Below are 17,166 nucleotides of genomic sequence, written 5' to 3'. Positions count from 1 at the left end.
GCATGGTTTAAGGATTGCCAGTGCAATCCTGATAACTGGGCATTTGGTCAGTAATCTTTTCTTTGGGCAGGGACTAGCCATTTTCCAGTTTACTTTCTGGATAGTTGGAAGTTTCTGTTGTGTTTCTTTTAGCAGCCTTAGGAACTTATTGTCAGGGCCATGCAGAAATATACTTTCTGTCAAGCTTTGGTTTCTGAGGTAGGAATGCCTGTAAATCATTGCTGCCACCTTGTTTTTCATTTTTTTAAGAGAATTATTTTGAAGCCAGACCAGCTGTGTGGTGGACTGAATTGGTGAAGGAAAAAGAAGGGGATTCTGAGCGATCTAGTCAGTCCTTTCTGGGAAAGCGGATTGTGGGTGAAAACAGGGGTATAAATGAATCAACAGATATTACCTTTTTATGTGTCCTCTCATCTTAAGCGTATTCGGTATAATAAGAATATATAAGCCGGAGGGCAAGACTTTGTGATCTATGCCTCAGATTTATTTCTACTCCCTGCACTCACTGCTTCGCTAACCTTGCTCTGCCCCGCATCATCCTTCATCCTTCCAAAGTAAATAAATGGAGTCCTCGTCAGCTTTTGTTCTCAATTAGCTATCAGAATTTGAGGTGTCACCCAGACTTTGAAGGCTCCTCTTGACCCTGTCTTAAGAATGTGTGTTTGCCCTGTTGTCCTTGACTAACTGGCCTCTCTTCCATCAGCGGTCTCTGAGATACATGTAGCCGCACACACATTTTCTGCCTGGCTCCCATCACCAGTTCCAGAGATGGTGGAGCTCCTGGCCTCTGTTTGTATGTAGAGCTGTCTGAAATGCATTCGGGATCTCTTGAGGTGAAAAGAGTTATATAAACAGAGACTGTTATTATGGATTCTTACTACAGATGGAAATGACTGGGTATTCTCAAAATAAATAACATTTCATATTTTTATAGATATGTAACATAATATGCATGTGTGTGTGTGTGTGTGTGTGTGTGTGTGTATTTATATTCTTTCCATCTTGAATACACAGCCTCTCCTTCCTTAGCACTTGGATAAGCCATTCATTTTGCCTCCTGCTTTTTTGATTCTCTTCTTAAGAATTCATTTAATTGTTGCCAGCATTTGGAGAGTTAGGATGAAGCGGTTATAGGCTTCCTGCTAGCTCCTGCCAGATAAGTCTGCCATGGCTATAGCAGTTAGGAGAGCTGAATGCTGAAAACACTTAAGTTCTGTTCTTCCACTTCCCCTCTAAAGAGAGATCAATCAGCTTGTGGCTCAGCATAATCACAAATGGAAACTTCCTAGAAGAGGCGCCCAGAGTTAGAGGATTCAGTGTAAGGCGCCTAGACTCAGAAGTTGCTTGTTTAGATATTTGGGGAATCCCCTTCTTCTTTTTATTGAATCGGTGTATTTATCTTCCTTGAATTTTAGAGGTCAAAGCATGCTGTATCTCATTTACATTGATCTACTTCCAGTAAAACGAACAAGTGAATGTAGGTAAATGAATGATAGGATTACAACTTTCCTAACGGTGCCACTCCCACAAGGAAAATCCTGAGTATTGGGACCCTGTTGCCTGGGGTTTGCAGAGAAAAGCAAAGATGCCAAAGATTTATCCCGAGACATAGAGGAGGAAGATTGGCACCCACAAGTCCGGGCAACACAAGGCGGACAACAGCTGGCTGTGGCAGCTCCACCTGGCTCCAATAAAGGACTGGCTAGCATCCTTGGCAGTGGCTGGTGGGAGAGGCAGGCAGAAGCCAACTGCCCCCAGGCTGGCCAGTTCTAGTGGAAGGAATTGGAGGAAGGAGAGAGAGCTGGGTGAGAGGACCTCAGGCCCTCAGTGTGGTGCTGAGAAAATGGCTGACTTGGGGGAATTCAGGCCAATTAGAGAGTGATCCTTTCACGGCAGCCATCTGGAGATGCCTGTAAGGGGACTGAGCCTATAATTGGGAAGCTACCCTAAATGACAACTTCCAAATTTTAAGAGGATTTGATCGAATTTTAAACTAAGATTTATTGAAAGCCTCATATATAAACAGGCTCTTTGATAGGTGCTGGGGTCTCTAACAACAGTAATCATAATAGTGATAATAACAAGATGATGATGATCATTGCTAACCTTTAATGAGCATTTATTAAGTGCCAGGATCTGTTACATGCCTCAGCCATTTACTTCTCACAATCTTCTATAAGATAGGCATGATTTTTATTATCATCCTCATTTTAGAACGAGGAGACCAAGATTTAGGGAGTTTAAGTAATATGCCCAGGGTCACAGAATTAGATGATACATGTGTAATCTAGACTATGCTAAAAGTATATGGTCTGTACCTAAGGAACTAGTAGTCTAGTAAATAAGGTAGACATGAAAGAAAATACACAGTAGCGGTGAAAATAATCCCACAATAATGCACTCTGCAACAGAGCAAATTCAGATATAGCATGATTGAATACTGGATTTCATTCCTGGCTTCAAACTCACCTACACTCAAAACTTAAGTCCAAAAATTAACTTTTTTGGACTCCATTCATAGCGATGTGGAGGGGTGTCACTGCGGAGTAGCAGCAGCAGATTTGTATAGTGTACTAATAGTGGCTGTTCTCATTGGCCATGTACTATGAAGTCATTAATTCTAGTTTTTACAATCATGGGAAAAAGTAAGTAGTGTTATCCCTGATGTACAGACCATGGAGCTCAAATAATTTGCTCAAAGTGCAGAGTTAGTAAAGTGGCAGAGCGAGGTCTGAGCAGAGACTTTTCCCATCTCATGCTTTCTTCACTGCGTGCCTCTCTCCAATAAGGTAGGATATACGTGATACAATTACACAGAGGAAGAAGCATATTTAATTTTATGGAAAGGGTTTGCATAGGGAAGAGAGAGCAAACATTTATGGAACTCTTCTTCTGTGCCATCTACTGTCCTGAGCACTTAGCATGTTTTTTTTTTTTTTTCATTTAATCTTTGTAAAAACTAAGTCAAGACTTATGGACGAATAGGAATTTTCCAAAGAGACTGTGGGGAGATGTGGCTCCAAGAAGAGGGAATAGTGTGATAAAAGGCATAGAGGTATGAAATACTATGGTGTGTTTGGGGGAATTAGAATCATTTTGGTATTATGGAAGCATAAAGGACAGTGCAGAAATAGAGAATTTGTGGTTGTGAAGGAATGGAAGATGGCAGTGACTGGAGATGGGGCTGTAAAGATAGAACTGCAGTGACCTTCTGGAGGGCCTAGGACCAAGGAAAACGGATCTTTTCCTAAAGACATCAGCTAGGTGGCAGAGTCAAGGAAGAAACAAGTCCAGGTAGAAATTCGATCTTCCAAAAAAATCTTGAAAAATAAAGCTATTGTCCCATTTCTTTTACATCAAAAAGGAAACAAGTTCAGCTAGAAAGATGAAGGACTTTAGCCAAAATCATACAGTTTGTAAATGGCAGAGCTGGGCTTTGAATTCACATCTTTCTGGCTCAAAAACCCAAGTTTATTTATTATCCCAAGATGTTATGCTTGAAATGGCTCATTCCCATATACTGGAAGGAAACTGAATAGAAAGAAGGTGAGCAGAAAGTGTTCAGCAGCTTCACACCTGCTCATCCAAGATTGTCCTGTTGCCAAAATAAATTTTTCTCCTTATAGATTTTTATTAGAATTCCTAATATTGCACTTGCCATGATGAATTTTTAAAATGTCAGTCAAGAAGCATGATGTTTAAAGATGGAGTCACACAAGAGCGTGAAGAAAAGGAACACTTCAAGTCAAGGTGGAGCTTCTCCCACTCCTTTCACTAGGCAGGTCACTGCTGTTTAAAATTTGAAAGTAGGGCTCCCAAGAATTGCTGCCAAGAATACATGCACAGTGACACCCAGGGAGGACACAGATCTTACCAGAAGTCCACTTGCTTAGTCCCAGCACTGAGCTGTCTCCATTTGGAGCAAAGGCCTCATTTTTTCTATCCATACAAAAATGCCATGTAGGTTAGCAGATGCCACCATCAGGAAAGAAGGAAGCATCAATAAATTGGCAGTTCCTATTAAAAGTTTTATCTGGTCTCCACATTTTACATCAAGAAGCACCACCAGATACATAAATGGTAGAATTTAACTTCAAAGTTAATGGCGCTTTCAAACTCTACCCCAAATTGTTGTTAACCCTCCCATACATTTGCTATTCTTGATTGACACTACAGATTGATTTGATTTGGTTTCTGCTTTTATTTTGTCCTAACATCTACAGAAAGAGCTGTGGTACAGTAGTCAGAGAATTCACTTTTCTACTCACTAGTTGGCTGAACTTTGCCATGTTGGTTACTTTCTCAGAACTCTGCTTTACTCGGCTTCAAAATGGGCATAATAATACTTCACAAAGGTGTTTAATGGGCAGGGCCTGGCTGGAAATAAGAGCTAAAAAGTGGTCATGACTATTTGATTATCTGTGTGTTACACAGTAGCAGAGTCAAGATCTTAACACAGGTGCATTTTCATACAACCTGGCCGGAACTGCTATCACTCCAGAGCCCCCAGGTGACAGGTTTACTCCAAGGACAGATAATGGATTATGGACTCAAAATGGGGAGGTTGTGAGACACATATAAGGACCAGTCTTCCAGGTGGTCCGATGCCATACCACCTCTAGCCTATTTTATTTGTTTGTTTTGCTATCCTCTCTTTGAAACTTTCCTTGGTTGAAATCCAATTCAACATGACTTTTTAATTAATATAACATGTGTTACATATAAAGCTACACATTAATATTAAATATAATATATATTTAGGTTATACATTAATGTAAGTAAATTGTCTCCAAGTCTTTGCTCAAATGTACATTCTCAGTGTGGTCTCCCATGACAACCCAAAATAAAATCCAGCCTTCCTCGTGGCACCCCTTCTCTTCTTTTCTGCTTTTTTTTCTCCTTGGCAATTTTTACCGTCTAATATGCTGTATAATTTTTATTTTGTTCATGTTTTGCTTTTCTCCTCCCATCAGAATACATGCCCCATGGGAGCAAAGATTTTGATTTTTAGAAAAATCTTAATAGTCTTTTTCCCAATGCCTGGAATTTAGTAGGAGGTCAGTATTGAAAAACATTATCTTGTTGCTTTTCTCCCTGAATTTCCAGGACGTGATGGCTTACTTTACAAAAACTCATCCATAAAATGCTTTTTCTTTTGATAGCTAAGATAAACTTCCAGACATAGAAGCTCTAATTAGCATACACAAAAATTTTATGTGGCCCATCATTTATGAAAACCAAAATAATTGGTTGGCTTGTGGGTTCTGACAGAGTCCTTTATTCTTCGGTGGAGCTGCTCTGTTTTCTCAAGTCTCTACTTGATTGGACAAGATGGAATTAAGAAGGAGGACCTGACCATTGGCCCCTGATTACATGTCTTTGCTGTGTGGCTGACAGGGTCTTGGTGCTCTGGCCAGGTGTCAGACCTACGCCTCTGAGATGGGAGAGCGAAGTTCAGGACATTGGTCCACCAGAGACCTCCCGGCTCCATGTAATGTCAAATGGCGAAAGCTCTCCCAGAGATCTCCACCTCAACACTAAGACCCAGCTCCACTCAATGACCAGCAAGCTACAGTGCTGGACACCCTATGCCAAACAACTAGCAAGATAGGAACACAGTCCCACCGATTAGCAGAGAGGCTGCCTAAAATCATAATAAGGTCACAGACACCCAAAAACACACCACCAGACGTGGTCCTGCCCACCAGAAAGACAAGATCCAGCCTCATCCACCAGAACACAGGCACCAGTCCCCTCCACCAGGAAGCCTACACAACCCACTGAACCAACCTTAGCCACTGGGGACAGACACCAAAAACAACAGGAACTACGAACCTGCAGCCTGCGAAAAGGAGACTCCAAACACAGTAAGTTAAGCAAAATGAGGAGACAGAGAAACACACAGCAGATGAAGGAGCAAGGTAAAAACCCACCAGACCAAACAAATGAAGAGGAAATAGGCAGTCTACCTGAAAAAGAATTCAGAGTAATGATAGTAAAGATGATCCAAAATCTTGGAAATAGAATGGAGAACATACAAGAAATATTTAACAAGGACCCAGAAGAACTAAAGAGCAAACAAACAATGATGAACAACACAATAAATGAAATTAAAAATTCTCTAGGAGGAATCAATAGCAGAATAACTGAGGCAGAAGAACGGATGAGTGACCTGGAAGATAAAGTAGTTGAAATAACTACCGCAGAGCAGGATAAAGAAAAAAGAATGAAAAGAACGGAGGACAGTCTCAAAGACCTCTGGGACAACATTAAACACACCAACATTTGAATTATAGGGGTCCCAGAAGAAGAAGAGAAAAAGAAAGGGACTGAGAAAATATTTGAAGAGATTATAGTTGAAAACTTCCCTAATATAGGAAAGGAAATAGTCAATCAAGTCCAGGAAGTGCAGAGAGTCCCATACAGGATAAATCCAAGGAGAAACACGCCGAGACACATATTAATCAAATTATCAAAAATTACACACAAAGAAAAAACATTAAAAGCAGCAAGGGAAAAACAACAAATAATATAAAAAGGAATCCCATGAGGTTAACAGCTGATCTTTCAGCAGAAACTCTGCAAGCCACAAGGGAGTGGCAAGACATATTTAAAGTGATGAAAGGGAAAAAGCTACAGCCAAGATTACTCTACCCAGCAAGGATCTCATTCAGATTTGATGGAGAAATTAAAACCTTTACAGAAAAGCAAAAGCTAAGAGATATCAGCACCACCAAACCAGCTTTACAACAAATGCTAAAGGATCTGCTCTAGGCAGAAAACACAGAGAAGGAAAAGACCTACAATAACAAATCCAAAACAATTAAGAAAATGGTAATAGGAACATACATATCGATAACTATGTTAAATGTCAATGGATTAAATGCTCCAACAAAAAGACATAGACTGGCAGAATGGATACAAAACCAAGACCCATATATATGCTGTCTACAAGAGACCCACTTCAGACCTAGGGACACATACAGACTGAAAGTGAGGGGATGGAAAAAGATATTCCATGCAAAAAGGAAAGCTGGAGTAGCAATTCTCATATCAGACAAAATAGACTTTACCATAAAGACTATTACAAGAGACAAAGAGGGACACTACAGAATGATCAAGCAATCAATCCAAGAAGAATCAATAACAATAGTAAATATTTATGCACCCAACATAGGAGCACTTCAATACATAAGGCAAATGCTAGCAGCCATAAAAGGGGAAATCGACAGTAACACAATCATAGTAGGGGACTTTAACACCCCACTTTCACCAATGGACAGATCATCCAAAATTAAATCATATCATAAAGGAAACACAAGCTTTAAATGATACATTAAACAAGATGGACTTAACTGATATTTATAGGACATTCCATCCAAAAACAACAGAATACACTTTCTTCTCAAGTGCTCATGGAACATTCTCCAGGATAGATCATATCTTGGGTCACAAGTCAAGCCTTGGTAAATTAAGGAAAATTGAAATTGTATCAATTATCTTTTCCGACCACAACACTATGAGACTAGATACCAGTTACAGGAAAAAAATCTGTAAAAAATACAAACACATGGATGGTAAACAATACACTACTAAATAACCAAGAGATCTCTGAAGAAATCAAAGGGGAAATCAAAAAATACCTAGAAACAAATGACAATGAAAACATGACGACCCAAAGCCTATGGGATGCAGCAAAAGCAGGTCTAAGAGGGAAGTTTATAGCAATACAATCCTACCTCAAGAAACAAGAAACATCTCAAATAAACAGCCTAACCTTACACATAAAGCCTTTAGAGAAAGAAGAACAAAAAACCCTCAAAGTTAGCAGAAGGAAAGAAATCATAAAGATCAGATCAGAAATAAATGAAAAAGAAATGAAGGAAACGATAGCAAAGATCAATAAAACTAAAAGCTGGTTCTTTGAGAAGATAAACAAAATTGATAAACCATTAGTGAGACTCATCAGGAAAAAAAGGGAGAAGACTGTAATCAATAGAATTAGAAATGAAAAAGGAGAAGTAACAACTGACACTGCAGAAATTCAAAGGATCATGAGAGATTACTACAAGCAACTCTATGCCAATAAAATGGACAACCTGGAAGAAATGAACAAATTCTTAGAAATGCACAATCTGCTGAGACTGAACCAGGAAGAAATAGAAAATATAGATAGACCAATCACAAGCACTGAAATTGAGACTGTGATTCAAAATCTTCCATCAAACAAAAGCCTAGGACCAGATAGCTTCACAGGCGATTTCTATCGAACATTTAGAGAGGAGCTAACACCTATCCTTCTCAAACTCTTCCAAAATATAGCAGAGGGAGGAACACTCCCAAACTCATTCTGTGAAGCCACCATCACCCTGATACCAAAACGAGAAGAAGATGTCACAAAGAAAGAAAACTACAGGCCAATATCACTGATGATCATAGATGCAAAAATCCTCAACAAAATACTAGCAAACAGAATCCAACAGCACATTAAAAGGATCAAACACCATGGTCAAGTAGGGTTTATCCCAGAAAGGCAAGGATACTTCAATATATGCAAATCAATCAATGTGATACACCATATTAACAAATTGAAGGAGAAAAACCATATGGTCATCTCAATAGATTCAGAAAAAGCTTTTGACTAAATTCAACACCCATTTATGATAAAAACCCTCCAGAAAGTAGGCATAGAGGGAACTTTCCTCAACATAATACGTGCCATATATGACAAACCCACAGCCAATATCATTCTCAATGGTGAAAACCTGAAACCATTTCCTCTAAGGTCAGGAACAAGACAAGGTTGTCCACTCTCACCACTATTATTCAACAGAGTTTTGGAAGTTTTAGCCACAGCAATGAGAGAAGAAAAAAAAGACATAAAAGGAATCCAAATCGGAAAAGAAGAAGTAACGCTGTCACTGTTTGCAGATGACATGATACTCTACATAGAGAGTCCTAAAGATGCTACCAGAAAACTTCTAGAGCTAATCAATGAATTTGGTAAAGTAGCAGGATACAAAATTAATGCACAGAAATCTCTGGCATTCCTATACACTAATGATGAAAAATCTGAAAGAGAAATTAAGGAAACACTCCCATTTACCATTGCAACAAAAAGAATAAAATATCTAGGAATAAACCTACCTAAGGAGACAAAAGACATATATGCAGAAAACTATAAGACACTGATGAAAGAAATTAAAGATGATACAAACATATGGCGAGATATACCATGTTTTTGGATTGGAAGAATCAACGTTGTGAAAATGACTCTACTACCCAAAGGAATGTACAGATTCAATGCAATCCCTAACAAACTACCAATGACATTTTTCACAGAACTAGAACAAAAAATTTCACAATTTATATGGGAACACAAAAGACCCCTAGTAGCCAAAGCAATCTTGAGAAAGAAAAACAGAGCTGGAGGAATCAGGCTCCTGGACTTCAGGCTATACTACAAAGCTACAGTAATCAAGTATGGTACTGGCACAAAAACAGAATTATAGATCAAAGGAACCGGGTAGAAAGTCCAGAGATAAACCCACACACATATGGTCACCTTATATTTGATAAAGGAGGCATGAATATACAGTGAAGAAAAGACAGCCTCTTCAATAAGTGGTGCTGCGAAAACTGGACAGCTACATGTAAAAGAATGAACTTAGAACACTCCCTAACACCATACACAAAAATAAACTCAAAATGGATTAAAGACCTACGTGTAAGGCCAGACACTATAAAACTCTTACAGGAAAACATAGGCAGAACACTCCATGATGTAAATCACAGCAAGATCCTTTTTGACCCACCTCCTAGAGTAATGGAAATAAAAACAAAAATATACAAACGGGACCTAATGAAACTTAAAAGCTTTTGCACAGCAAAGGAAACCATAAACAAGATGAAAAGACAACCCTCAGAATGGGAGAAAATATTTGCAAACAAAGCAACTGACAAAGAATTAATCTCCAAAATATACAAGCAGCTCATGCAGCTCAATATCAAAAATCAAATAACCCAATTCAAAAATGGGCCGAAGACCTAAATAGACATTTCTCCAAAGAAGATATACAGACTGCCAACAAATATATGAAAGGATGCTCAACATCACTAATCATTAAAGAAATGCAAATCAAAACTACAATGAGGTATCACCTCACACCAGTCAGAATGGCCATCATCAAAAAATCTGCAAGCAATAAATGCTGGAGAGGGTGTGGAGAGACGGGAACCCTCTTGCACTGTTGGTGGGAGTGTAAATTGATACAGCCACTATGGAGAACAGTATGGAGATTCCTTAAAAAACTAAAAATAGTCCTACCATATAACCCAGAAATCCCACTACTGGGCATATACCCTGAGAAAACCATAATTCAAACAGAGTCATGTACCACAATGTTCATTGCAGCCCAATTTACAATAGCCAGGACATGGAAGCATCCTAAGTGTCCATCGACAGATGAATGGATATAGAAGATGTGGCACATATATACAATGGAATATTATTCAGCGATAAAAAGAAACAAAATTGAGTTATTTGTAGTGAGGTGGATGGACCTAGAGTCTGTCATACAGAGTGCAGTAAGTCAGAAAGAGAAAAACAAATACCGTATGCTAACACACATATATGGAATCTAAAAAAGGTTCTGAAGAATCTAGGGGCAGGACAGGAATAAAGATGCAGACGTAGAGAATGTACTTGAGGACATGGGGAGGGGGAAGGGTAAGCTGTGACAAAGTGAGAGAGTGGCATGGACATATATACACTCCCAAATGTAAAATAGATAGCTGGTGGGAAGCAGCCACATAGCACAGGGAGATCAGCTCCGTGCTTTGTGCCCACTTAGAAGTGTGGGATAGGGAGGGTGGGAGGGAGACACAAGAGGGAGGAGATATGGGGATATATGTTATATGTTTAGCTGATTCACTTTGTTATAAAACAGAAACTAACACACCATTGTAAAGCAATTATACTCCAATAAAGATGGTAAATAAATAAATAAATAAGTAAAGTAAATAAAGGGAAGTCCCTAAACATTTAATTTATAATGTATTCCATGTCTTTATAAAGACTCAGAGTGATTTGAATGGGTCATTGTTGTTTTAATAAAATCTCTCTACAGAATTCTGAAAAAAAAAACCCCAAAAACCCAAAGTAATTTCCTAGTTGTCCAGGGTGATACATTTTCCCCTGGGATAAGAAGCCTGAAGGTTGGCTTTGTATATTTCATGGAAAGAAATAAAATTTAAAAGTATCTTTCAATGTATGATTTTGCTCCCACAGTATTATTAGAGATTTCTAAGACTGTAATGTCAATCAGAGGTATTTCCTAATAGATAGTAATTAAAGACTTAAATCTTGACGCAAACAATGCAGTGAAATTGCTCTGAAACAGTAAAGAAAAAAGAAAGTCCATCTGCTCCAAATCTCTCATTGTGAAAATACTTGTTTATAAATTATCAACTCCATGTATATGTGTGTGTGTGTGTTGTTTTTTAAATAATGGTTATTTCAAGCAAGTAAAGAGCTTTACTTTTGTCATCTATACATAACATTAGTATGAAAATAATGAGACTTTTTTCTGGCAACTTAATTGATCCATTGAATTTTCAGTTGCCAGTTAAGTGACTAAGGCAGATGAGGTGACCAAGATTTTTTTAATCTTTTTTTTAAGTACTGTAATGGAATAACTTACAGTATGTTTGTATAAAGGAATCATTTAATAACATATAGCTTTGTGCAAGTTGAGAGGGAGGAAGGGTAGCTTTCTCATAGAGAAGCGTAAAATGGTACATAATTCAAGATCACAGGCAGCTTAATCACATAAATATAAATAGCGACAACCCATTTTATTTGTTGGCTTTTGCTCTTATATTTTATCCTGGAACTTTATTTTGTTTAACTAACAGTGATTTTTCTTTCCCTCTCCTGAGTAACTATTTTTTATCCCTGAGTTTGGGGAGAAGGAAGAGGCTTAAAATTACAGTAAGAAAATAGGAGGAAGGATTAAGCTATCTTTGTCTGCAGGTTATAATGTGTGTTTATTATTTTTAAAGGTTTAAGACACAGCTGCTGTGGTCTGCAGAAAAAGAGGATCATTCTGGCTGGTTCTTGTGCGTCAGAAGCATTTCAGCCTAAGCACAGTGAACTTCCTAGAGTACCACCCTCATGCAGCTGAGGGAAGCCTCGCTTGTGTTGTAAGCAGTGCATATTATTGTATACAGTTTACTGCAGAGGGGAGTGATATGAATAGAGAATGGATACAGTAGCTTACTGCATTCGAGCAGGTCTTTCCTGGGCTCCTAAATGTTAACTGGATAGTAATGTAAGTTATTACCCTCATTAAATTAGGCCACAAACAAGTCAACAGTGATTCAGCAAAATGGCTTTGTTTGTACAGTGCAAGGAAGTCTGATAGATATCCAGTCACACATTTATGGCTAAATGGATGAAGATTTTAACATTACAGCCTAATAAAAACCCCATACTGTGTGATTAAATAAGAGGGAAAGCAGTAAAAAAGAGAACGCGTAATGACGGTAACATGTAGGTCAGTTACAATTTAATTGTCATTGCACTTCATTGCTAACATATCAATTCTCTGCTGCTTAGCTGAGCAGAAAACAACAACTTAACATGTACACTGGGCCCACTGACGAGTCGTCAACCCCCCACTTCCATCACCTGCTTTTGACTACTTCCTTAACAACCACATGAAGTCTTCCTGCTTTAATAGGATAATCTCGCTGAAAGCTCCAGCTGATTATTTCTTCCCATGCTCAATGCATCAGTGATCAGTAAATTTACTTCACACTCTACATAGATGCTAAAATTAGATGGTTTGCATTACAACTTTCAGTACTTCTGCAACAAGAAACACCTGCCTGCAGATTTATACTGTTTTGTTTAATGGTTTAAAGTAAAGATAGCCTCACCGTGGCGATACCCTGATGTACTATATCGGAGGCCACAATGGCTGATCATTTTTCTTACTTATCCAATTTGTACTGTATTTCTTGCCATATAAGGTATAGCTTCATTATCATTAATTTCAGCTTTAGAAAAACCAAGGAAGTATTTATTCTTGCCAACTTTGCTGCACTTTTACTTACTCAGTGCAACTAAGAGAGGGAGGGGGGTAGAAAAACACTGTATATTTAACTTTTTTCTTCCTGAATCTGGATAATTCACACAGTTCTCAAAGGGGCTTTGGCACCTTTTTAAAATGTTAGCTCTAAAGAATTGTCTGTCTAGCGCACTTATGCTGATCTACAGTAAAGATTTAACCGAGTACATAACCAAACTATTAATTCAGGTGCCTAAGGTGACATTTTTTATCCAGCTTAGCGAAGTCTATTCCATATAGAATAGAGCACAGCTCCTCGTATAAAAAAATGATCCAGAGAAAGCTAGATAACTTTATTAGAATGATTAGAAGCAGCAACAGTTTCTTCTCATTCCAAATCTCATTTTAATTTGGATTTCTGGGACTCAGGCCCATAGATTCTAAATGTCCCTAATACACTCTCTACCGGTAGGTTTTCTTCCTCTTGCACCTCACTGTACCTATGTAGATAGAATTATGTGGCATCTAAGGGCAAGAATAAGGGCCTGGAGTTCAAGGTCATGGACAAGCAAAGCAAAACCCCCAGGAATACGTTCTGCCCATGGATTGATGTCTAGAGGCAGCCACTAGGCAGTGAGAGTTATTAGGTGTGCCTTGGAGATTTGGAGGGCCTTGTGGTTACTGCCAAGACTGGCAGCTCATGAATCCCCAATTCTTATTGAAGGATCAAAGATGAATAGGTACCAATCCAAGGCGGTTATCATTAAGAAAATATTCATAAGTCACCTTCCTTGTGTTCATTCCTTTCTCCTGTATTGACTATGGAATGGGAAGTCCTTTGAGTTCAACCGGGGAGAAGACCAAAGTAGTACAGCATTTTTAGTTTCCATGGTGCTTTTTATATCGAGTATGCAAAGTGCTTAATGAACGAGTAACTCTTCTTGACACTTTGTAAACGAGACACTTAAGAGATTTGAACGAAAATAACACTATGAATAAAAAGTTAGCTGTGGTGCTCCAAACACCTGATTGTCTGCATGTACCCTCGTCTACTCAGATGCACCAGGAGAGTGACTGTCTTCCCTTGATGTTAGTTATTCTTTGACATTTGTTCTGATCATCAGCACAGGTCAGATTGGTTCCTCTAGCATGGGCAGCTTTCTTACCATCATGGATAATGGTCTAGTGGAATTGATGACACTTAACTGCCATCTAGGAAATGAATACTGGTGATATGCAGAGGCTATTTGACTAGGCAAGACACACTGCAGATATTCCAACAACTGAGAAGGCTAAGGAAGACCTATCATCTCTGAATTGTCCGATCAGACTTTTTACTGCTAAGGGTTCCCTAGATCCTTTTATTTTAACTCGTCCGTTAAGTATTCATGTACATTTCTCTCTGTCCCTGTTAGAAATAAACTGTAAGTAAAAGACTCATTTTCACAAGTAACATATATTATACGGGGCGTGGGGGGGGGGGGATAAATGCATCGATTTTGCCATAAAATGAACTCTGTAGATTTACAAGCGCCTCGCTAGCTAAATATAGAAATGTGATAAATTCAAATTCACAACAATGGATTTAACCACATTATCATCCAAATAATCTACTTAACCATATTTTAACCTCTCTGAAAATAGCTGGAAGAAGGATTGGAGGAGACAGTGTCTTCAGGTGTTTCTAGATGTTATTTTTGAATCATATTTCCCACTTGTCTAATTTTTAAACCTTGACCAAAAATGCCATGTTCATTTTATCTTTGAATCAAAGAGAACTTGGCAAATTTCCTAATGACAAACTCCATTCAGTGACATGAAGCAATGATTCATCACCCAGAATATAAATATCTCGATTCTTGATGCTAGCTGCTTTAAAAGTTAAAGCCAGTAAGTGTTCTCTGGGGCCATTTTAGATTTGTCTCTCTCAAAGCAGTAGAAGACCAGGATCTAGGCATGGAATGAGGGAGGTAAAGCCTCACTACACACTGTGTGTATGTGCGTGTGTGTGTGTGTGTGTGTGCGTGCACGCGTGTGCGTGAGGCTGATGTAATGCTTGATTTGGCAGAATGCACTACCACTTTCTCCAACAGCTGCCTTTTATAAGCTTATCTGAAACCTTGACACAATTTTTGGAAGCTCATTAGACTTAAGAGCGATCGCAAATGAAAGAGGACGCACGGTTACTGACATTCATGCCTGCTTTTTAAATCTCATGCTGTATTGTTGCGGATCTTGATTTCACACTCAGATGCTTAACCCCACATTAATATGTGTCTTCTTCCCGAAGATGAACAAAGTTGCCTTTGCTGTCTGGCTTTATCATTCCCCGCCAACAAAATGAATTGCAGGAAGTTCAGTGGTGGGTGGGGGTAGGGATACAGCAATGATGTCTCAAAACTTTAACCATGATTTTTCCATGTATTCTTTAATGCAGTACATATTTTTGAGAGCCTACTGTGGACAGCCCTTTACCAGGCACCGTGTAGATTCTTCTTGTGAGTTAGGTTCTCGAATAAAATGGCAGATGTTTTCATCTCCCTCGGGTCATACCAGAAGTCTATTTCTTTTTATCTTTCCTTATTAAATTATGTTTACCTGAATACATCAGGTTCATTTCACCTAGGCAGGATGTCCCATTAAGCATGACAAGTAGAAGGTTGCAAGATTAATACCCTTCTTGAGCTGGAATTAGTGTGTCAGCATCTTTCCAGACCTGGGACCAGAGTATATAGGAAGTATTCCATAATGGACCTTAGCCTCTAACTGAACTGCTCTAATATTATTCCTATAACAAGACTACTTTTAAAGAGCCTCATTATTGGCTTCATTAGATATGTTACTTGCATCAGTGGCTGTAGTTATGTGTATAATATAGGAGAGGTTAGCATAGCGTATTTTTAATGTATTATATGGCATACAGCTTGAAGTAGCCAAAAGGTTTATGGCGATGTAATTGGTAGTTAGTGTGAAATTTGTAAGACAAATAGACAATATCTAGGGTAACCCCTCTAATCCTCTTCTTTCAGTTTTTTACAGCCACCAAAGGGCCTCATTAAAACAGCAGTCAGCACCTTAGTGAAAAGATACAGTGCCTAGAGCACCCAAATGTGACAGAAAATCTGCATTTTGTAAATCTGACACCTTTGATCGATTATACAGTGTGAAGCCATTTCTTCTAAGCGTCATGATAATGCTTCAGGTTCACTTCTGAATCCAACTTTGCTATGTTCACTAGCTATAACAGTGTGAAAAAGAGTCGATTGAATAAAATGAAGCTTAGAAAATAGAGAGGAACCTTTTTCTATGGCACAAAGCTCTTTGCAGGCAAAAGGGCTGGAAAGCGCTGTTGGCATTTCCAAGGACCCCTTACTTAACATTGGGGTACCATTCCTTTAAAGATGAGGAGAGTGCTTATGAATATGCCAGCATTTGTGTATATGGGGGTGAAACAACCTGTGAGCTTCCAGGGAGGAAGGGATAGTTGTATATGCTACATGGAAAAGTCTATTGGCTTTTCATTTATTTTTACAGATTAACGTTTTACAGTTATACCCAGGCTAAGGCAATTAATGAAAAGCTTGCTCTTCATTTCACAAAAGATACCTTTGAAATCTGAGACTTCAGAATGAGGAGGTCCAATGGAAATGATGCAAAACTAGGCAAAACTTCTAGTTTACTTCTAGGTGGCTGCCATAGCAGAGCAGGCCATATGAAAATGACACAATAAGTTTCAGAAGCATTTTTGCGGATATCCTAAGCAAAGGTTACCTCCTTCCAAGCCTCCATGCCTTCTCCCAAGCCAGCAGAAGTGTTTGGGCTGGCCCCTTCACTCAGAGTCTAGTCCCCAGTGCCCCATTCAGAAAGATTTGTATGGACAACTGACAGCAAAGATGGAAACTGAAACTGGAGGATCTGTAGAAGAAATAGTCTCTTAAAATTCTAATATATGTAAATTGACATTTTCATTGTAGCTAGAAGGGAGGAAGGTGTGGAACAAAACTTAAGTGTGATTGTTCTCTATTTTGGCCCAAATTTGAGAATATTTACTATTTATGAAAGGACCAAAATGGAAGGATGATCTCTCTTGAGT

Source organism: Delphinapterus leucas, chromosome 13 (genome assembly GCF_059928025.1).
Source record: "Delphinapterus leucas isolate spDelLeu-1000000601 "Yukka" chromosome 13, BTC_Dleu_Yukka2, whole genome shotgun sequence".
NCBI lineage: Eukaryota > Metazoa > Chordata > Mammalia > Artiodactyla > Monodontidae > Delphinapterus > Delphinapterus leucas.
Note: the sequence above shows the minus strand (reverse complement) of the source record.